We start from the raw sequence: 19,972 nt of genomic DNA on the forward strand, positions 1-19,972 counted from the left end.
ACTAGATGGAGAGCCAAATGGCTCAACAACAGAACACACACTCTCAAAGTTGGGGACTGCACCTCCACTACTAGCCCACTCACCAGTGGAATACCACAAGGGTCTGTGCTAGGCCCTCAACAGTTTGGGGAATGCTTCCCTGAAGCACAGGAAACAGTAGACAACCTGTGGTTTACTGAGTTTGCAGATGATTGTTAACTAGACACACTCATATGGAGTCCCCCAATGATGGTAACATATTACAGTATGGGCTAACACAGACTGATGATTGGTGACAAACTCATGGACTGAACTTTAAGCATACAATTACTCTTTTTCACCTTTGTCAATGAAGTACCTCTGCTAATTATGACATACATAGCTCCCCCTAAGCTCAAACACAGTGTTGTGAGACTTGGGAACAAATGTTGATAGCAATTACCCTTTCATCACTATGTGCCCATAGTGTTGAAACACAATCTGCATTATGCACATCATACATATGGACTTCACATCCAAGACCAAGATAGTCATACCTCTTCTATACTGTATTGTACCCTTATTACATCAATAATGAAGTACAATACTCACATCTCTTTGTACCTCACCAGACACCTGCAGCAACTGCAGAGAACACAGAGTTGTGCATGGGAGACTCCCAGGCCTCCAAACATAACATACATGGAAAGACTGACATACCTGTCACTGTATTTTGTATCATGCAGGCTGCTGAAAGGTGACCTATGGCTGCCCTGCAGAGCAGTCTCAGACTCTGGATTTCTGTAAATGATGGGCATCTGCAATTCAAATGGGACAACTATAATTTGCCCTAGGGTTCTCAACCTAGCCTGTGACATAAACAGAACATGCTGGGGAGACAGATATACCCCACAGCAATTCACACTCCTCTGTAATAGGCTCCCACTGCATGTGAAGCAGTTCTCCTCAATGACCATGTTCAAGCGCAACCTTGACTATTGGATGGATGATTGTAAAGTCACCTCTGGGCTGGCAGCTATATCCCTCATGGACAGGGCCAGTTGGTGCTGCTCACAAACACGCTTTGCTAAATGCGACCATCCAACTATGCTTGATAATGGCACTTGTGTTTTTACACAACTAAGCTTCTAAAGACCCTATTGCTATTAGGCTAATAGCCTCATATGAGCCTATGAAGCTATATGCCTATGCAGGCCTCACAAGCTATTGTCAACCACATGGCCTGTTGATGTCATGTACTATTAAAGTTCATCTGCACTCTTTGTAAAACAGACTTGTGCCATGGCTCTTGCATAACATACTGTGCTCTGTAGTCTGTGTACTTAGATAGGTAGGGGTTCTGTTCTCATTGCAGTCAATTGGTGGTGTGTGTGTGTGTGTGTGTGTGTGTGTGTGTGTGTGTGTGTGTGTGTGTGTGTGTGTCTAGATAGCAGAGCAAATGTGTGTATCTTACAGTTACTTCTTCAATTACATTGATTGCCAGTATTTTCATATTTGCTCAAGGCTACACATCCATTTCACACAGGCCTTCCAACCTTTGTCTCCCACATGACCTGTTGATGTCATATGTTCACCTGCACTCCTGTATTAATCAGACTTGAGCTGTGGTGATTGTGTTAAGTACTGTGTTCTGTAGGTTGTGTATTTAGATAGGTAAGGGTTCTATTTGCACTGCAGTCGACTGGGTGAGTGGGTGTGTCTAGACAGCAGAGGAGACGTGTATCCTACAGTTACTTCTCCAATTACATAGATTGCCAGTATTTTTGTACTTGCTCAAGGCTGCACATCCAATTCATAGAGGCCTCCTTGTCTCCCACATGGCCTGCTGATGCCATCTACTATAAATTCACCTACACTCTTGAAAAAATCAGAGTTGTGTCATGGTGCTTGCATAACTTACTGTGTACTTAGATAGGTAGGGGTTCTATTCTCACTGCAGTCAACTGTGTATGTGAGCTGTTGCTTGACATTACAGAGAGTTGGACTTGAGCTGTGGCACTTGTGTAAAGTGCTGTGTTCTGCAGTCTATGTACTTAGGTAGGGTTTTTAGTCTCACTGCAGTCAACTGTGTGTGTGTGTGTGTGTGTGTGTGTGTGTGTGTGTGTGTCTGTGTGTGTGCGTGTGTGCGTGTGTGCGTGTGTGTGTGTGTGTGTGTGTGTGTGTGTGTGTGTGTGTGTGTGTGTGTGTGTGTGTGAGAGCTGTTGACTGATATTACAGAGAACATTGTACACCAACAGGTGGGACACTGTTATCTTCTCCTCAACAGACACTGCTGACGTCATTAGCTATAAAGTGCTGTCTGACACATTCCAAGTCAGACTTGAGCTGTGGTGCTTGCATAAGGTACTGTGTTTTGTAGCCTGTGTACATAGGTAGGGGTTCTAGTCTTACTGCAGTCAACTGTGTGTGTGCAAGCTGTGCTTGACATTACAGAGAGCATTTTACATCAGCATGTGGGCCACTGTCATATTCTTCTCAACAGACACTGCTGATGTCATCAGCTATATCACATTTTTGGATATGCAGTACTCCTACCAGGGCAGGATCAGGCAGAAATCACTTCATTCTATACGAAGTTTACAGTGACATGGCTTTCAATCTATCCACATACATCATGGCATGGTGTGTAGGTCCTCTGTTATCTTGCTGAGAAAGCCTTGTGGTCTCTCCAGTTGCTACATGTGTCTGGTGAGGCACATATAAAAAAGAGCATTATACTCTATTAGTACTGTAAGCAGGTTTGACTACAGTGCTGTCATAGAATCTTAAGATATCAATACGATGGCATGACTTAGGATGTGCACAACATAGGCTTTCAATAGTAGTGTGGACAGTTGATGGTCAAAGTACAGATTGCTATCTAAATGTGTTCCCAGTGCTTGTATCACTGGGTTTCTGAATAGCAGGACTGTTGTCAATGCTGTGATTAACATGGAACTCCACTTTTCAGGTGGGCAACATTACAAGCACACATTTCTGCATTTATTTGGAGACCATGTGCCTTTGTCAAAATTCAGTTGTGTGTGTTAGCTCCTCTTGTACTGTGTTGTCACTATTGGTGGACTCAGTGATTGCACACAAGATGCAAGAATCAGCAAACACACACATGGCCATATACTTTAGCCTGAACTGTCGAGAAATACAATTCAAACAGTGAAGGGCTAAGCACAGATCCCTGGGGTTTGCCAATGGTGACAACTCTACTGGTACAGGTTGATTTACCAACTTTCACATGATGTGTTCTGTCAGTGAGCCAATTGTTTACCCATCAATTGATGTAAGGTTTAATCCCCAGCTTGGATTTTTTTCTCAATGATACCTATGTGTGTGATTGTGTCAAAACCCTAGGCCAGATCACGATAGGTAGTATGCACTGTCTTACCTTCATCCACTCCTATCACATGGAATCAATGTGCTGTGACAACATTACAGATCACCTATGGCATGACCCAGCACATACACCTTCATGATACAGTTGAATGCAAAGTTCAACACACCCTCCACATGGCCTATGTTCCCATACAAGGGTGTACATCAAGATGCATCCACCTGAGTTGGGGTGAATATTACCTGATGCATGCATGTATAGAGACATTCTGACTTTCCTCAACTGTGAGGCAGACCAACATGTCATCATGGACCACCTCTACATGCACACTAGTAACATTCCAGGTATGTGGAACAGACCTGTGTGAGTTGCTACTGCTACATCAGGTCCATTATATCTGATAGATGTCCTCAAAGAGGTCATTGATGGCATGCGTGATGGCAACAGTATTATCATGTGGAACTTGAACAAGTCAAGGCATTTGACAAAAATCCACACTGAGGTATTCAATCAACACTCTCATATGTGGCATAAACTGCTATGTCACCAAATGGGTAGACCAGCGTATGACATACATGGCATCTCACTATGTTGAAATGTGCGACATGACATATATTTCAGGTCCAGTGTTCAGGTCGGTACATCAGGGGTGTCTGCTAGGGCCTTTCCTGCCCATTAGTTCAGTGATGGACATCAAAGATGTCATACACATGATGTGTCCAAACAGCTGCCTGGAGGACTACAAATTGTGTACAATCATTGACTCTCACTCTGATATTAGTATAATACAGACAGTATCAGCACATAACAGAGACTACTGCCACAGCAATGACAATGCCTGCATCGACGAGTCATATGGAAAGATTTGCTGAATCAGGAAACAGACACACCACCCACGTATAATGTGGGCATCACACCCTATAAGCAGAACTATAGGTATGTGACCTGTGTCCTGGGTTAGAGGGTAAGTGGTATATCCACCAGAATATGGTCACAGTGCTGACTACTCCCTTGACTGTAACACAAGTAGTGGGTATGTGAAGGACATACACATCAGAGGCCATAATAATTTCATGGTTCCCATTCCCAGACTTCATCATACCAATAACTGTGTACAATGCACCCTTCTTCATGTACACCCCTACACATCTTCCACTGATGTGTAACTGAAGTGTACCACCTTTGTCACAGTGCACTGTCACACAGCTTATTGGACATACCTAGGTATGCTTTCTGGGGAATATACATGGCTGTCTGATAGTGTGGAACAACAATAGGTTCATAGGTGTTTGCTAGTCTAACAACCACAAGGCACTTTTTAAGCCTAGCCATGCATCCCAAATCTCTGACAAGTTCTGATACTCTTGATAAGTGTAAGAAGTTGTTTGGGAAATGAACCATTTACAAGCAGGGGCCTGGGAAATGAACTATTTACAGGTTGCCTGTGTACATTAGAGACATAGGTACCAAACTAGGAATGAATTTTCTGTTCCCCATCCAATTTCCCAGTTGCACTTGAATTGGGTTAGGGAGGAACTCTGCTTCACATTGATGGGGAGCCTGCTCCAGAGACAAGGTAGTCTCTGGGATACATACCTGTCCCTCCAGGGGTCTATAGCACATCATCTAAAACACTAATTATTGAAGCACTCTTCAGCAAACCCACTTTGTCGAAATCTCACTTTATTGAATGTCTGTTTAATCAAAGTTTTTCATAGGGAAAAATAATGGCTGTCCAACCTAATGCTTGTCACAAAATTCTAAAAATTTAAAACCCACCCAAGTGGGGGGGCTTCACTCCCCCCCACACCCCCCAGTGTGGGAGGCTGTGCCCTCCACACCCCCTAGTTAAATATACCAACTCCGAGATCACACTACAGTGGAGAAAAGGGCAAATTTCCATTGATGGCCAACTGTTGTTTTTCCCTATGAAAACCTTTGATTAAATGGTCATTCGATAAAGTGAGATTTCAACAAAGTGGTTCTCTGAATAGTGATTTGATAATTAGTGTTTTTGATGATGTGATATAGATTTCCCTTCAGCAGGTTCTACTTACATTACAAGCAAGTTTTAAGTCTTTAGAATGGATAATTCTGGTGCTGTTTGTTTTGTGGATATGCAGGAGTTCCATCAAAGTGGGGTCTGACAATACCCTGTTATGCCAGGTATAGATATCCCCTCAAAAGCCTGTTGAAGACAGAATACAGGATAGGCTCTTGAGGCGGTCTGCATAGGACATTTTCCTTATGCCCTGTATTCTTTTAGTGAGGAACTTCTGTAGACATTCCAATTGTTGGATATGTCTTGTTAGGTACATACCAAAGGGGGCACTGTTTTTAATGATAGGGCTGATGAATGCTGAATACAGTGGAACAATGACTTCTTTGGACCTAGATGCCGTACTTTGTTTGTTTATAAGATGGACAACATAGAATGATTTCCTCACTACTGTAGACACATGATGGTCAAAAGCTAGATTACTGTCTATGTGTGCCCATAACTACTGGGTCAACTCTAAGGGGTGCATTGTCAATATGATAGTTACAAGTGGTGGATGATTTCCTGATGGATACTATTTTGCATTTCTTGCCATTAATTTTAGTCCATGGCTCTGACACCAGTTGTTTGTCTGTGCCAGCCCTTCCTGGAGAACATTTGTGTCAGTATGAGATTCAATAACAGCTGCTAATTTGTAATCATCTGCAAATGTAGTCAGCCAGAGACCATTGACATTGGCTTTGACTTCAGAGAAGGAAGTGCCAAAAAGGAGTGGTCCAAGGACAGATCCCTGAGGGACTCCACTTGTGACTGACCTCTTTGTAGAGGTGGACTCCCCAATTCTAACTTCATGGGTCCTGTCTGTGAGGCAGTTGGTGATCCACAAAGTGATATATATGGGTTTAACAATACCCGAGTGGGGTATTGTTTCAAATGCCTTGACTAGGTGAAGGTAGGCAACGTGAATCATTTTGCCCTCATTTGTCGCTTTGGTGACCATCTCAAAGAAGTCCAGCAGACTGAATAGGCATGTCCAGCCCTTGACGAAACCAAACTGGGTTGGGCCAGTGTCTGGAAGTTTACTATATCATTATTAATCATTTCCACAATACATCTTTCCATGGCATTACATATAAGACTAGTGAGACTTATGGATCTGTAGTTTCCAGGGTGTGTAGATGAGCCACCTTTGTACAGAGGGATGACTTTTGCTGTTCTCCATTCATGAGGCATGAAGCCTGTTTGAAGGCTACAGTTAAATAGCAATTCCAGAGGGTCTAATATGTCATTTTTCTTGCTGTTTAGATGGCATCATGGGTATTGTCTGAGCCCATTGATGCAGTGTTCTTGGTCTTAGAGAGTTTTTACACTAGATATATGTGTGCTACCTTTTCAACTTATGCACACACTGCATACATAGGTGTTTGATAACATTAATGGTATGTACATCATTCATGACAGTGTAGATTTTGCCATAGATATATGCCATGCACACAAGGCAAGTAGCCTGTATTGACCATACTGTGGCATACAGGTATAGCAGTGTCCCTCCTAACACCTTCTGCAGACATTACAGTACTAGGACAGCGTGTGTGTGGTTACCATCATAGAGTTTAGATGTATCATAATAGTTGTCAAGTGTGTGTGTGTGCAGGCTCATCTTTAATCACTCCACATCACATATGTTACGTCAGAGGCATGGGATTAGTGGTGGAATTATTCTGATATTGCTCATGATTGTGGTTGCTTCTTGTAACGTTTGCCATAATCCTTTACCTGTGGCCACCTTGATGGAGACCTCTGCTGAGAGTACACTCATATTCAGTTATATCATTTTGCACACCTTCCCAATATGCACCCTACCCCAGTTGTATGCCAGATCCCTGAGAGATGTCATCTGCATTATTCATGTAAGGATGCTTATCTCCTACAGACATCCTCCCCATTGTTATACCACCTTGTGTGACAGTCACAGACAAAACATTTTCACTGTACAGTCTGTACTGTACCATATAGATATGTGCCTGGTGTTGTTGTTACAACCATCTTCCACTGACATGCCCTCCTCTGGTGTACATACGTGAGTTTCACCCGTACTACTTCCCTGTGCTTATTCCTACAATTCATCTATGTGTCTCGTTTTAATACACCCACTTCCCCAGACTGATCATTTTACAAGACAGTCCCCTGCCCTGTTACAAATCATTAACACAGCTTCAGTACAGAATGCTAGGAATGGGATATCACAATACTCTGCACTGGAGGTACACTGTTCTGTACGGTGTTTGGACCATATATTTCACATTCATACCTGTCAACTGTCCAGATAGTCCAAGGATGCCCAGATATTTTTCTTAACAAATATGTGGCTTCCTGCCATATCACTGGGTGACCTCTGGTCTGATATGACTCAATATTACATACATTGGAGTGCATACTTGTTAACTATCCCGATCAGTGCAGAATGTCGAGTTGTTGTCTCAATTTGTGATTTGTTTCCTCATTTTTTTTCCTGTCAAATAATTGGCATGTCATTGCAGAGTGCATTCAGAAGTGTTTCAAATGTCATGCTCTTCAGAAAGTTTGTGCTAATGTACAGCCTGTATATTCTATCAACTTTGTCACTGCAATAATAAAAATTAAAAATAAAAAATCTGTCCCTATTTTATCCCTTTATCTCCCTCATTATTATTATGGCTTTGTCCACATTTGTTGCTCTAAGAGGTTGTGAGTGTTACATTCTAACACATTTCTATGTGACATCTATGCCAAATATTCCCTACTACTGCTTATTTGTCCTCTCATTAAGGTGGCCCCTGTGCAGATGTGTTGCACTAAGAAAATGGCAACTATTTGTAAAACCCCTGGTGATCATTGTGGCATTGCACTCAAAACCACACACTGTGTGTGCTCTTCCTTATATAGAATTGCTATCCATGTTTGCTAACAAGGTTTTGCTATGTGTAGATCCTTGGGGATCATTGTGGCTTTCCTCTCAAATCTGCACACAGCAGATGCTCTCCTTTACACGGAATTGCTATCCATGTTTGCTTATGAGGTTTTGCTGCTAGCAACACTGTTGTGAGCTGCAAAATGGAGCTTAAGCATGCTGTGCCTCATTAATAGGCATTGTGCACTGCAGTGCACTGCACACCATCTGCCCAAAGCCTACATGGAGTTTATTGAATCCTGGGGTCTTTCTTTATTCATGAACTGTTGAATGCACTATTGTTACCCAGGGAAATAGCTGTGGTCAAGTGCGCCTCACAAAAGATTGATGATTCTTATATTTCAAAAGACAATAGTTTTGCTGGCTCCAGTGTGTTCTTTGTTTTTTTAAGTTGAAGTGAAGAGTTTTTTGAGTTTTGCAGATTTGGTGACTAGACAAGCTGCATTGTCTTATCCTGTTCAGGCTTCATTCTTGCAGCAGTGACAGGAAACTAACATGCCTGTTTCTTTAAAGAAAATTGTTGTGTTTTCAAAATCAAGCTGATGACTTTAAAAAGGTAAGTTGGATCAATGACAGCTGTAGCCGCTTTCCTGATTCACTGTGGTGTCACACAGATGGGAGGCTAGAAGCCTCACATTCCTTTCTAACTCAATTGGTTTGGGCTTATCATTTGTCCTCTTATATGGGGTACAACAAAGCACACTAACCAACTAGTAAAGCCAAAAAGCAACACAGGAGCCACTCAGATATCCTTATTCTTTATTTAGTGCTTTTGTCTCGCCAGTACATGAGACTTCTTCAGAATCATTAATAAGACAAATGTTGATTGCTTAGTATGCCCCTTACCTTCTCAAACTCATTTGGCATTTTATAAATAACTGTATTATGTGTTTAGAGCACGGTGTCTCAAAAAGTGTTTTTATCCCTACGCAGTCTTTGAAAAAATCATGGGGACCTTTTAGTTGTGTATAGTGAGATTTCAACTGAACTTCCACAGTCTCAGAAATGTAAATATGTTTTAGTAATTATATGTGTTTTCTGGATGGATTGAAGCTTACCCTTCTGCTATGAATGATGTGACCATGGTCACTGAGACGTTTTTGCAAGAGTTAATACCCAGATTTAGTGCTCCTTGTTATATTCAGTCAGACAGAGGGACTCATTTTTCTAAACAGCTTGTACAACAAGTATGTGAAGTTTTAAAAGTAAACATACACTATCATCACCTGCACAAGCCCCAAGCTTCAGAAATTGTTGAAAGAGTGAATCAGACTTTAAAAACTAGATTTGTCAAACTATGTGAAGAAACTGGTCTCAAATGACCAGATACATTGACTCTAATATTATTTAGTGTATATAGTGCAGTTAGTAGTGCTAGGAATTGCTCCCTATGAGAATGCCAGCAACACCCTTGCCCAAATATTTGGAGTTACAAAATGTTGATGAAACCGTTTTTCTTATTTGCAAGTGTCATTTCTCTATTCTGCAGCACATACATGCCATAGTTATAGAAGCTCACCAGCAGCCCAGTCCAACCTCCTATCATGATGTTTCACCAGGTGACCTGGTATTCATCAGAGCACTTCCAAGAAGGCACTCCTTTCAACCAATATGGAAAGTACCTTTCCTGGTTCTGCTTGCAACTGCTATGCCATTCAATGCGAAGGATCACCCACTTGGATTCATGTGTCACACATCAAGAAAGCCCTCCCTAGTAATGTATATCAATGAAGTGCCAACAACATCGTTCCATATGTTGATGATGACCCCATTGCATTCTGTACCAGAAGAAAAGACAGAGAAACCAATGTATCTGGAAGCGAGACCTAGTGATTCTGCAAAGTGATCATGGATCATGGTTGTAAATAAGACTTAGTGATTCTTTAGCAATGTCAACAACGCTATTGAAGGTGAGGATTGATGATCCAGCAATGTCATCTACAATGGACAATGAGAAGAAATCAGCCCAAGATCTAGGCAATGATTCAAATGACCACTTGTGGAACTGTAGCCAGTACAGAATTCCCTTGTTTCTAATACCACCAACTGAGGCAGGATAATTATTTGCATAACACTACCCCATTTAGCCTGGTGCCATTTCAACTATTAGTGACTATGAAGGGACATAATGGTTATGTTAAAAATGAGACACTTTCTGTCAGATGGAACAACTGCAAATTTCCTCAGAAATGTATAATTGGGCTGGAGTGTTGGGTACAGCAGCATTACATGAATTTTATTGTATTTGTAAAGATCAAGCTTACCCCTGGTTACCAATAGATTGGTTGTGATGTTGTTATATAGTTTGTGTTTTGTGTTATTTCAGTTGCTCAACAAACAGAGACTTTACCTAGAGGGAAAATTTGCAATGCTCACTGAAAGAGGGAGGCAAAGCACATTAAAAGTCCAGTTGGGAAAATAGATGCTTCTTGGGTTTACCATCACACTATAGAAAATACTACATTGTCATACATTGTTCTGGGTGATGGTGTTATTTCAAGAGCAGGAATCCTGCCCACTTAAAGGACAGTAAAGCCAATATGAGAGTTGAAAAAACTGTCTCAACTAATAGAAACATTATGCAATGCTACTTTTGAACCAATAAATCAAATTACAATTGAAATGATTGCCATGCACAGTGTGGTGTTGCAGAACAAGATGGTGCTTGATTTAACCCTTGCTTCAAAGGGTGGCCTGTTTGTATTTATCAAAATGGAGTTCTGTTTTTTTTTTGTTCCTGATAACAAAAAATGCCATTCACAGTCATCTAGAATTTATACAAAAGGTTGCAGAGCTGTCTCATGTAAGAGGCTGATATCTCTCAATGGACCTGCTTAGCTAATTTGTTTTCTGGGTGGGGAGGAAGTATTTTGAAAATTGTCATGCTGATTGAAATAATCATTATTCTTTTAGGTATCATTTTAATCATGAGCAAAATATTAGTTATAAAGATTCTTGAATCTAGAAAAAGTATCAAATTACAAAATGTGCACATTAAAAGTAGACTAGAAATATTACCACTGATCGCAGTTGTAGAAAATCATAATGAAGAAGAGGATATTGAGGAAAGTGTAGTAAGAATGTTTGGACAGATATATGATAATTTGTTTGGGACAGGGGATGAAACTGAAAAATATTTGAATTGCCTTCTCATTCCATCTCAGCACAAACTTGTGTTCATCACTCACAAAACCATTTTGTTAAGCATCTGTATAAGCATTGTGCATGGCAAGGGTAGAAAGAAATAGCATGTGATGATTGTCTGATTACATGTGAAAAAGGGGTCTATGTCATATTATCGAAGGTTCATCTTTGCGAACCTCCATTTGTCAAACCGACAAAAGCGAAAGTTCACTTAAGCGAATGTTCACATCAGTGAAAGTCTAAAACAGGGAATGGAATTAGTTGTCCAACATTGTGACTCTCACACACACCACAGTATGTCAAACCCACCCAGGTGGGGAGCTGTGCCCCCCACACTCCCCAGACTCCCACACCCGCCCTACCTATATATATATATATATATATATATATATATATATATGGAACCACTACTAAATACTGAACACACACTCTACCGATGCCCAAAATCCCGAGACCAATCATCAGAAACACTACAATACCGAAAAACTAAAACTGTGAAATTCAAACTACCAAAAACTACACACAACATACACCACAAACAGACACATACACACACTATTCCCCAAAACACAAACACACTAACCTAACCTACCGATAAGCAGGGGGCAAGCCCCCCTGCACCCCCCATACCACCCCTACTTAAATATTCTAACTCCAAGGTCACACTACCCAGACAAACACATGAATACATCACCACACGCCTACATCCCCCCCACACACACATCACACTCACAACACACACTTACACACTAAGCCTCTAACCAACACAGTTAAACAGAAATACTTACCTGCCCTTCCACCATACCGCAACACCAGAAGCACAAATTTCAAACTCACGATAGTCGGGATTTTGAAATTCGCGCTTCTGCTCTTTCGGTACTTTGGGGTTTCGGCTATATGGTCTTGAAAGTTTGAAATTCAGTATTTCAAACTTTTGAGATTATGTAGTGTTCCTATATATATATATATATATATATATATATATATATATATATATGCTGTATATACCAACTCCAAAATTGCACTACAGTGGGGGAAAAGGGCAAATTCCCTGATGTTGGCCAACTGATTTCATTCCCTGTTTTAGACATTTGCTGATGTGAATGTTCGCTCTTGTTGGTTTGACAAATGGAGGTTTGCAGAGTTAAACCTTCAATTATATGCTATAGACCCATGAAAAAGTGTCTACCCATTTGAAAACCTGCTGTTATTGTCCAGTCATTAGAATATATATTACTTGAGTGATGCTTCACAGCATCAAATAGGGGATTGTGAAGGGAGATGTGTAAGATGGGAAAAAAGTTTAGTGTATATATAATATTTATCTTTTTGCACTCTATCTTGTTTCAAGATGGATCCTGACAGCCTGGGCCTGCTTTAATTTTCTTTACTGCCAATGTGGATATTGCCAGCATAGAAAGTTCCAACATGGAAGATTGGAACCTGTGCCTAATAAGGAAAGGCACAGATACAGGGTCTGAATAGTCTTAGTGAGCAGAATAATGCAAAGGAGTTTACTTTTAAGTGGACTCTGGCTGTAGTTTAATAGATGCAAAATGTTTTGCCTAAAAGCATTTACAGTATAAAAGAATGAAGTTTCTTGTGTTTGAGGAGACAAGAACTTAACTCCTTAGTCTCCCATGTATGGGTGTTCTTTGCAATAATGAAGATTATTCTTCTGTGATGAACTGTATTGCATGAAGTTATAGTTGACTTTAACATATGTAACACCAATAAATGTATGTATGCACAGTTATCTCTTTTGATTATATTAATCTGTCATAGCATATTTGTATTATCATAATGTTATATTTTATAAATTAAATAAGGATACATTTATATTTATTAAATTGTATTCTTTTGCTAAATTTATTTTGTTGCTATTTCCAAGTTATCAGTTAGTCATAATTACTGATACCAGTAAGGACAAACTTACTGTTTGTAAGAATATTTGTTGAGCATATAGCCAGTAAACATTTATAGCATATTGAAAATACCAATGGAAATGTAGTAAATATGTATACTCATGTGTGTGTGTGTGTGTGTGTGTGTGTGTGTGTGTGTGTGTGTGTGTGTGTGTGTGTGTCTGTGTGTGAGTGTCATTCACTTTGTTAGATCTTCATTTATTCAAAAGGCTGAACTGCTTGGTATATCAGTCTGGCATTTTGATTGTGAAATGTTGCAGATATTCAGAGAAGGGAGGCTGAGTATGTCTAGGTAAGCTAAGTATGCGTTTGGGATATAATGGCAAAACATTTGCATATACTAGAAGTTTTGACATTAGGCAGTGGGAATGTTTGCAGGTCAGGATGGGAGTAAGGGCTGGGTGTGGGGATATATTTAGCATTATGTGTTTGTGCTGCTGAATATGGTATGTGTTTGAGTGTCATGTGCAAATTTTTTTTTCTAAGGTAAAGTGTGTTATGTTGTGGTTAGGGGCAGGGGCAGAGTTAAGGGTTAACATGTATTAGTAAGGGTGGTTCTACAAGCGATTCATGGATGACATATTTTTCTCTGGATAGGAGATGAAGCCCAGCTATCAGAATTTGTTAATCTTAGAAACGCCACATCTGTTTTGAATTTTGATGTTCATACCTCAAGAGAGAGAACTGATTTTCTTGATGTCACACTGTTAAGAAGAAAGGATGAGACTATAGACACACACGACACACAGATGTTTCAGAAACAATGTAATCTTCTCCATCAAAACAGTATGTATCCAAAACATATATTTCCCCAAGTTAAAAAATGGCAATTTCTTCGAATCTCCAGGTTATGTACAGATGATTCTACTTTTGATCTTGAATTGAAAAGGCTAACACAGAGTCTACATAAGAAAGGACACAAAGTGAATGATATTCATAAAGAAGTTATTGAGACTAAGGAAATGAGAGAGACAAGAGGTAAACCTTATTTCTATAGAGACTATGTTAAGCAAGACCAGACATCCATGGAAAACCAAAGAGAACTAGTAAGAATACGATGTATGCTTACATATAGCCAAGACGTAAAACAAGTCTGAAATAATAAAAAATAATTGTAAGATTCTAACAGGAGATCAAGGAATTAGACACATAGTGGGAGAAGCCCCAAGAGTTTGCTTCAAGAATAAAAAGAATTTGAAGCAATTATTATGTCAAGATGGAAACGTTAGGAAGGTGAATTTGTATAATGGAAAGAAGGGAACATTTAGATGCAGAAAATGTAAAGCCTACAATTATATACATTCTAGTTACAATTTTCAATATCCAGCTGCCAAGAAAGAAAACAAACTTAATACTTATGCAGGCTGCAACACTAAAAATGTCATATCTGTTGCTAGCTGCAAGTTTTATCCAAGTTTTTATATCGGCAAGACCAAGTGCCCTTTCAAAGTAAGAATTTTAAGACATCTAAGTGATGTAAGATTACAATGCAAAGAAAATGCTTTATTTCAACATACTTTGAAGTATCCTGGCCATAGCTTTCAGTTTATGGTGTTGGAAGTTCTAGCTGTAACCTCCACGAGGGGCAATCTGCATAATTTAACTGAGGTAGCTGAAAGCCATTGGATCGCAGATTTGCAAGCAGACAAAATAGCTGGTCTAAATGGAGTGTTTCCTTTAAAACCCTTGCTAGTAGGGCAGAAACTGAGGAAAATATTTGACTGGTCAAACCCTCTTTTAAATTACTTTTGTGAATGAGTTGTTTTATGATATGAGTAAGGAATTCTGCCGAAAGTGCTCTTCTACACATTTTTATATTTTCTCTGAAGAGTGTGTTTTAACTGTGTTTTAGTTTATTAAAGTATACTTCTCCATGGTGGTTCAGCTTTGTTGTTCTTTGTTGATTATTACAAGAAACTGGAAGAACCCTTCAGAATCAAAATTTGAGGATTTTCTTATCCTATTGAAAGACACATCAATCAAAGAAACAGCAGTAAAAGTGAACAGAATTTACCCTAACAAATTTAAGAATAATCCTTTGTTGAAAGTATTAGTCAAAACTGAAACATTCTCATCTTAAACATAAATAATTTAATCTCTTATTTAGCATTTGTATACGTCTTGTGTAAATTACTAATATTTTTTTCTCAGGCATTTTGTATATATTGTAAATAGTTACATTGTCATTTCATCTTTAAACAATTTATTTCAATGTATTCACTTATTTTACTATATTGTAAATTGTATACTTTGTAACCATTTTAAAAAGTTTAATAAAACATTTTTAGTGAAAAATGTTTAACATTTGAAACAACTGCCTATTTCATACTATAAAAGGATTGTACACATATTAATGTTCATATTTTAGGTGGAAACTCCTTCGCTTTTGTTCCTCGGAAGTTAGAACTCATGTTCCACCTTTTTCTTTTGTTCATGTTCAGTGGAATGCCACATAATTATGTAATGTAAACTGTATCAGATGATATAGGTAACAGGACTTTTCATTTCTGTTATTTTTTTTTTTTTTTAGAATTTAGCTATCAGTGACATGATTAGCATTTAAATTATGTTTTCCAAAGTGCATTACTTTTCATATTTCTGAATGGTAATTTAATTAGACACCAACATTAGAATGGTTATACTTAATTTTATCTTAAAAAGTAATAATCTTAATTTTTATCTTTACATATCTGAAAATAATGGTCTGTATTTCTTAGAGCACTTCTTTTCTCACTTGCTAGTATTCCTGTTTAACAAGCACAGTTCTTACTTTGCTTCTGTCCCTAGCTCTCACATAGAAATTCCTGTGTATCAGAGTCCCTATTCAAATTAGCCAAATGCTGGTCTGGCAATATTAAGACTACAGAATAAATCACCAAAGGCACTGACATAAGGGTCCCAACACAAAGAATGTAAAATCCCTAATCATGCACTGGCGTTGGTTAACCTTCTCACCTGAAGAATTGTATTAGATGAGATGCCATTAGCTGACTTCTTGTCTAGGAAGAGTCCCATGTTACAGTCAGTAAAGTTTAAGAAAGACTGTGTTCTGATTCAAGTTTCATAATGTATTTTGCTTTCTTTTATTCAGTGATACAGTTTTAGAATAGCATTTGTTAGTAGAATAAAATTTAGGGTACATTACTTGGAAAATGCCCAAGTGCCCAGCAGTTAAATAATTTAACTGTTTCATTGCCTGATTAAGCTGCTGCTTTACAACAGACGATCATTTCACTGCAGTCATCTGCAGGCAATGAGAACTTCTGCAGCTTGGTCAAGAAGAATTCTTATCATCTTAAAAATGAAATGAGGTAGTAACACTTCAAGTGTGTGTGTAATGTAGTCAAGAGGATAGAGACACAAGCAGATGAGTTGGACATATTGCAATGGCTTTTCTTGCTTATTTTGGAACAGTTACAGGAAAAACTTTACCCTAACAAACTTTCCACTTATTCTACTACAGTAAGTGACAGATAGTATGACTCAGATGCAGTGTGTGTGTGTGTGTGTGTGTGTGTGTGTGTGTGTGTGTGTGTGTGTGTGTGTTGGGGATGAATATGAGACTATAGTACCACCAAGGTTTAATTCCAGCATGAAGACATATAAAATAGTCATTATCTTAGGTATGCTTTGTGGCAACAAACATGGGGGGCTATGCCCATACTGTATTCATAGTAATGGCGCACACCTGACCTCAGACATAAAGCTTCCATCTAGTCATAAACTCACTGTAGTGCTGATGGCTGTATAGTATAAACAGACAGTGACTACTTAAACTAAATGAAAGGGTTTTATGCCTGGTGCGTCTTGTGGGAGGCTGTCACCCAGAAACCAGGACCTTGGTCCTGTTCTCACAGGTATCAACAGAATGGCCTACAGTTGTGTTGTGCATACCATAGTTTGTGGTTTTCCAGTAGGTGAAGTCCTAGTAGTGGTGGTGGAGGAGGTTGGGGGAAAGAAACTTAAACAAAATAATGAATATATTGCAATAAATCCTGTGTTACAGTATATTCATTTAGGACCTTTGCACAGCCTAGCCCAGTGCTAAATGTTAATCCTGCCAATAAAGCAGTTGCCTTTAAATATTACTTTCTTAAAATTATACCTATTAGGTCAGCTTTTTGCCTATTAAGAACCTAAGCAAATGTGCCACACCCGTTTCTTTCACATCTTAAATCCATACTTCCTGTCAGTAGCTCCTGACTAGATTTCCATTCATGGGCACCTGTTTCCAAGCAAGCAAAGTCTCCTCACTGGGTGTGTTAACTATTCCATCCCGTTGTTTTCCCTCTTCTACCCATACTAAAAATGGCTACACAATGCCTTCTGATAGTTTTTTCTAATAACCTTTTACCCCAACTTAGATTTTTAACGTGTTCTGTTTTAGTATGTACAACGTACCATTGCTGACAGTTATTAATTTGTGCATTTCAGTCTTCTTATCACAATTATTTTCCTTTAAATCGCAGCGTTATTTAAAAAAATAATTATTCCCTACAGCTTCTTACAAGAAGTGTATGCAAATATGCATTTTTTCTATGCCTTGTGGCAGTTGTGCCCTGTCTCCTTGCCTGAAAAGAAGCTAGTACTAGCAAAGGTGATACCCATACCATTCAATACGAAACAAAACGCAGGCTAGCCTGTTTGAGGGAATACTGGTTCAGAGTACAGATGCAGCCTTTCGTTACTGACAGAACAATTAACGCATTTAGCCGGTTCAATTCCTAAAACTACTTTCCAGGAACTTGTTGGACATGAAGGTTCATAGATTAGTACTAAGCTAACTGCCTTTGCAAGCCATTTTAAGGCTAGCCAATTATCCCTTGTGAGATTCAAACCCTGCACCTTGCGTTTGGAAGGCAAACACCTTAGCCATTAGGCCACCCTCCCAACACTATTTCCATCAACGACATCATCATACAAGTAAAAAACAACTGCCCAAATAAATTATAGTAATAGTTCTGAGAAATTTAACATCACGGGGCCACATTATTAATTCATTCGGGCTCAAAAGAAAAGGCTCGCAAGTCAAGAAAGAAGAGTTTGATCTGTAAAATCGATGCGCTCCTTACACCAAAGAAATAGCCTTTGAGAAATGCAACCTGGTTGCAACTTAAGGAGACAACTGTTACCCCAAACTATAAAAACGAATGGGGAAATAGTTCGTCCCTACTTGTCGATTGCTAGATGTAGACTTCCACCTCTTGGACAGGGCACCCAGGGTATTAGTCCCTGCCCTGGGACTTTGTTAGGTGCAATGTGCAGGAACGCTGGATCTCACCTAAGCGTGGGAGGATGTGTACTGTCTCCTGCCTGGATGGACATCTGCAGGGAAGGCCATTTAGTGGCATTTATATAGGTCCCGCTAAGCCGTGTCACACACTTGATTGTGTAAAGATGTGCAGCTGTCGGACATAGGGCACATCAAGACCAATACTACCCTGCAATTTTGAAGTATATGCAGTGTGCAGGTACAGCATTTCATGGTGTGCACTCTGTCTCCTGATTGGTGGCTGCTGTGTCACCGCTGGTTGGCTGCAGAGAGATGAATGCACACCTGTGGTTTGCCCTTTGATATACCTATATAATGTAAGGAGAGAGCTGGGTGGAGCGCAGAAGGCGTTAGGGGAACACATCCTACTGGCAGCTGCATCCAGGTAAGGAACGTGCGAAGTTCTACCAGTGGCATAGCTGCATGGGGTGACTTTCGAGTACCTCCAACAGATGCGGTTGGGGTGCATCATAGTCAGTTTTCATGCAGCAGGTTTTGTAAATGAGTAAAAGTAATGAGTTTTGGGCGTGGCAGTACCTGAAGAGACAGTTCTAGCGCAAATATTTTCAAGTCTGATAGGGCCAGTACATTGGTTCCACGGGAACAGCGGCGTTTATTTTCTGGAATACACTCATACTTTTCTGTGCAAATCTTAATGGCCAGAGAATGGAGTAAGTCAGTAAAGTAGTAATATCTGTGCGTAGTGAATTAAAAAGTGCGATGATCTATGTGATAAGTTAGGGTCCTTTTGTTTTTTCCTTATGAAGCACACGCAAACAGTGGCAAACATTACTCGTGCTCTGTGTGCAGAGGTGAGAGGTCGGCAAGTGCTGGGACATAAACGGGAATTTAATAGACACCGGATAATTTTCGTATTTGCGATTTCAAATTTGACGTGTGTGTGCTTGTATATGTTATACACATTTATTTGCTAAAAATACAGAACAGTATAGAGTTCAGCTGATAGTGATAGCACTCATTATATCATAATGATATGGGCTGTACTGCTGTATGTAGATATCCCGGTTTGAACAGTATGCTCAGAGTAAGTACTTCATGCAGTCAGCTATCAAACACATACGTGCACACACACGACATGATTCACTTACATACCAAACAGTTAAATAAATATTAAGTTTTCTTGGTGTCCAGCTAGGCAGAACAAAGGTGCACAACTCTCTCCCTTTACCATTCAACCAAACAGTATTTCACATCATGGGTGCAATACATTGTTGCATGAAACAAACGTATATATGAATGAAGGATTTAAAAGGCAGCAAACTACAGACAAATTATAAATCTGTTATACTGGTGTGTGCTTGCTTTCCAGAGTGTCGTATGTGGTTTGAACAAGTTAGTTAACCAAACTAAAACT

The 19,972-nt window shown here is 39.5% G+C and overlaps 1 protein-coding gene across 1 annotated transcript in view; it reads left to right on the forward strand.

The window, feature by feature from the left end:
* Positions 1 to 18,946: 18,946 nt before the first annotated feature.
* Positions 18,947 to 19,972, forward strand: part of PLS1 (plastin 1) — an 824,936-nt gene continuing 823,910 nt past the window's right edge. Inside the window, exon 1 of the mRNA XM_044071020.1 lies at positions 18,947 to 18,982. The gene's annotated coding sequence lies outside the window, so the exon portion shown is untranslated. The remainder of the gene's footprint in view (positions 18,983 to 19,972) is intronic.

Source organism: Protopterus annectens, chromosome 5.part0, assembly GCF_019279795.1.
Source record: "Protopterus annectens isolate FY-2018-M chromosome 5.part0, PAN1.0, whole genome shotgun sequence".
NCBI lineage: Eukaryota > Metazoa > Chordata > Ceratodontiformes > Protopteridae > Protopterus > Protopterus annectens.